Source organism: Capsicum annuum, unplaced genomic scaffold (genome assembly GCF_002878395.1).
Source record: "Capsicum annuum cultivar UCD-10X-F1 unplaced genomic scaffold, UCD10Xv1.1 ctg81320, whole genome shotgun sequence".
NCBI classification, from domain to species: domain Eukaryota; kingdom Viridiplantae; phylum Streptophyta; class Magnoliopsida; order Solanales; family Solanaceae; genus Capsicum; species Capsicum annuum.
The window spans coordinates 1,754-6,411 of NW_025892035.1; the positions used below are offsets into that span (position 1 = coordinate 1,754).

Below are 4,658 nucleotides of genomic sequence, written 5' to 3' on the forward strand. Positions count from 1 at the left end.
GGTTTTATTTCTCCTCAAATTATGATTACTTTCAAAATAATGATGGTGGAAGGACTTTTAGAAATCTTAGTCCATTAATCGAGTCCCCTGTCTCAAGTTACCTGGAAAGTTTTTTTTTTTTTAAAAAAAACATCTTGGTCCATTAATCTTTTCTATGGATACTCGATATTATGTGAATTATATTTATTCTACAAGTTGTTGCAAGAGTTATAAATCCATAGCCAATTAACACTCCTGGCTATCTCGAAACAGAATCAATCAAAGCTAAACCATACTACTAGCCTTTGAATCAATCCTCATATTCTGGGCTAGCATAGCACACTGTAACTAGTTTTGCACCCTATAATTTGATCTTACACAGCACATATAGGCATTTTCTTTGGCAAATTAAAACATCCCAGCCTCTAGCTATCCTTTCGAAGAACATATGATTTCTTTCGATCCATATGGCATTCACATACTCTGCATAAACTGTTCTAAATATTTGGGCTTGTTGTCTTCTGCCTTTGGCATTTTGGACTGTCCATTTCAAATGTTTGTTTCCAGGTAGTAGTTGTAGATATTTTGTTTAAGTTTCGATAGAAGTAAACTGTCATTCATTGTTCTTGCAAAATTACATTCATAAATAGATGGTATCTCGATTCTGGATGGTTGTGACATATGCAACACACTCCAAATTAACATATGTTCCCCATTTGGCTAGCCTGTTGGTTTTCTTTTGACTAAATACTGTGAATTTTTAATTCTGTTTCTAAGAAGACATCATACTGGAAACTCCTATTCTTTTCACATGAACCGTGATCTATGAAGCTCAACCAGATTCCCTCAATTTCCTCTCTAGTTCCATTAAGTGTTATGGAAGTCATGACTTGGAATATTGTAATAATGATGTTGCAAGACGTTGCTTTCAATGACTAACCAAACAATACTGAGTGTTAGTTCATGATGTATGAAACCAAATTTGTTGAATTCCAATGTGATCCCACAAAAAGGCTAAAATATTAACATGATCCTAGTAAAGCTAGCACGTTGGTCACAAATCAGCGAAAATAACAATGCTATAATGATTTGAATTTTCCATGATCTCCTTAATATCATAAAATACCTCTCTTATGAACCACGACACAAAATGACACGATCCGTATGACTTCTAGCTCTACGAATTAATTCATGAAAGTCTTTATTACCTTAAGATATGATTCCAAACTCATAAGCTATGCTTAAAACAACATGTACATTCCAAAGGCTCACTCCTTATAAAGTTACGAAAATCCTTCACTGGTGAATTAATTTGACTTAATGAATTATGATTCTACCTCCCATCAGTCCTAGTGATAATAATACTTCATTATGAGTCTATGGTGGCTTAATCTCAAATATGAACCCAAATTGGTTAATTTTCAGGTATGAGCCCTAAAGTGGCTAAACCATGAATATGAGCCTAATATGGCTAATCTATGAACATGAATCAGTAAGATAACATTATGAGCATAAGGGAGTTGGTTAACTGTCCGCGAAGGCATAGGTCTAAATGACAAATGCCTGAAACTATGTTTGCCGACATAGGATAGAGATCATTTCGCAAGTGGATGACTCTTTTTTTTATGTGTCCCCCCAAAAGGGGATAACCATGGATACTTGCTAGCAAATTATGTCATGTCACCTCCTATGCCCGGCAAGGTATAGGATGGCTTAGCTAATTGGGCCGAGATCAAACTCCATGCGCTCACATGGTGGTTTATGATGGTTCACTATTTTCTCCCACAAATAATCAAAGCAATTAAATCTACCTTATTTGGTCAATTATAAATTTAGTTTATATTCTTGTTCCTTTCCAGTTGTCCTCTTTTACGTGTTACTTTTATTGTCATTTCTAATCTCTTGATGTACTACCCTCCTGAAATGGTTTTTCACACCAATACATTCCACGTATTCATCGCCTTTGGCGCTACATCGTTTCATGATGTAGGTTCTGTCTCTCATGTCCGTGGTCAGGCACCTTATTAGGATCTCTATCTTCTGCTATTAGTGAGCCTCTTTCCTATCAGAAGGTTGGACGAGATATGATTACTTCATTATATTTTCTTTTATTTTAGTATTGGTACTTATTAGAGGCTTCGCAGACTGATTTAGTTGCCAGACAGATCTTGTAATTTTTAGTATTATTTGTCATGACTATTGTATCTTTAGACGTTAAGTGATATTAATGAACATTGATGAAAGACTAATCCTTTAAGAAATCTTATTCTATTCTGTTTCCTCTTTATTCATTATGTTATCTGTATGCTCATGTGATACGCCAAAACGTTCGCTCGTACTAGCAATAGTATCGGGTGCGTACCACGTCTAGGGCCTCGGCTCGGGGCGTGAAAAACTTGTTATCAAAGCACAGAATTCAAGTGTCCTAGGGTGTCTATGAAGCCATGCCTTGTAGAGTCCTTTTTATGAGTGTGTAGCGCTCCACACTTATAATGAGGAGGCTACTGGTCATTTAGGAGAACTTTTCCATTCTTTCATATTATAGACCGTGCGATAAAATGGTGCCAAAAAAAAAAACTTACCCAAATTCGTGCGTTTCTCACATTTCGCTATCTTATCTTCATCTTTAAGGTAGTAGGAGTTATGAAACTCATATCCTTATCAACTGACCGTACAAGGGCTTTTTAGTAGCCCATTAGTCTATTTGAGTCTATAAATTCAAAAAAAAAAAAAGAGAAAAAACTTACAATCATATTCTTATAAATCGTTCTTTTGAGCTATAGTAAGATTGTTCTCCCAGGCCTTCTGCAAAGACTTATTCCAGGTGTTGGCTAGGGTGTATCAAGACTTGCAAAATTTTATGATAGTTAGTAAAGGAAGAATGGTTGGTTAAGACGACTTGGAGTACACTTTGTTTAAGAAAGAAGTTTATTATTGCTTAAGTTTATGTTAGTAAGGAATGATAGTAATGTTGTGAAGGAGAATGTGTTTGTAGGCTATGAGATAAATGGTGAGATTTAGATTCGCTATGTTGTCATAATACCTGAATAGACTAGTGGTTCTTGATTTTTTTTGTAAGATACAGTTCGAATTAGTATTCTTAGATAGTGTTGCCATCCATGTTTAGTAGACACTAAGCTTGAGCTTTAGACAACCACAATGATGAATGAATGGCGGTATAAGGGTGATAGCACTAGTTTTGGAAAATCGATCTGGTAGGCTTGATTTTTTGTATGTTGAAGAGCTTAAGTTTGATAATTTAGGAGTAGTGTGAATCTGCAAAGAAATAATACATATGTGGAACAGAAGTGAAATAGTGAATTGTAGCTAAGTCCTTAGATAAAGAAGGGCCTTAAGTTATATGAAAATAAAGGTCCACCCGAGATAGTATGTTATTATATAAGATTCTAAGTTATTTAGTGCTATGTGATCATAGTTAGTACCCTTGAGTTTCTATGTGTGGAGAAACCTAGTTATGTAGTATGGGGAGCTCTTGAGAGCTGAATTGAGAGTATTATAAATGGACGATGTTGAGCCTTTTCGTTCAATTTTAATTTCCATTGGAGTGGGTGGATAAGAATTTAGGGGTGTGATGTTAGTAGATTAAGAAGGGAAGATCAGGTATAGAAGAAGTGGTTGTGTATACCAATGAGAGAATAAATTATAAAATGATGTCTACAAAGTTTAGAGAATGTTAAGATAAGTATCTTAGGATGAAGTCCTAGCAAGGGTTGCATACCTAAAGATATAGTATTCAGGGGAGTAAGGTGATGATAGCTTAAATTTGAGAATAGGTCTGCATACTTTAAATATAGACTTTGACCTAAGGGAAAAATGATAGGGTAAAAAAAAAAAAGAGTTTTGAGATGCAGATAGAAAGGGTTTTCAGAAAAGAGAGATGACGAGTTTCACTACCATTCAATCTTATTCCAGAATATTTCATGACTTCAGCCAAGATGACACTCTACCCATGAGTTATGCATTCATATTGTGCCTATGTCTAAGATCCAAATTTTTATGTGCAAAGTCTGTCCATGTTCTAACCCTAGATTAGGAAACAATAAATTCACACCATGATCCTAATATTACTCCAAGGTTCTGGAAGTCCAGGTTCTACGCTACGTTGTTCCTGAGCCAAAAACACATGTTTACGATAGGTTCAGTTCTAAGAAACCAAACTTTATGATATGTTCTTAGCTTGTGCTATGTTATCCCCATGCCCAGAATGACTCTTTATTCACACCTTATGTGTTTTGGTACATGAAGTATTTGTTCCTATTAGACATAAGCAGTATCCTTTCTATTCAAGGTCCTATTCTAGACCTTCAGTGGTATTCCTTATGTCATGGCAGTGGTATGATATCAATGCATGAGTAATGGTTGGATAGAAGTGAGTAGATGTTTCTTGTTATGATGACTGTGGTGTACTGGTTCAATCTATGATCATACGTCTGCATGAAATGTGAGATAACGATTAGATATTCGTAATAGTAAGATGAGGTCATATGGTTTGCCTCCCAGTAGGAGTTCATAAAATTGTGGGTCAAGGGGTTCTAGGGAAGACGAGGAAGATTTTTCTTTTTATATAGTGTTAACTTTAAAGATACCAGGAAGTGGTTATGGTGGTAGACTTGGATATCAAGTTGATACCTATATGGGTAAATGCATGATGAAATTTG

General features: G+C 35.4%; 1 protein-coding gene across 1 annotated transcript in view; it reads right to left on the minus strand.

Moving 5' to 3' along the window:
• LOC124895323 (serine/threonine-protein kinase Nek6-like) overlaps positions 1–4,658 on the minus strand; it is a 10,281-nt gene that overhangs the window by 1,670 nt on the left and 3,953 nt on the right. The gene's annotated exons all lie outside the window — the stretch shown is intronic.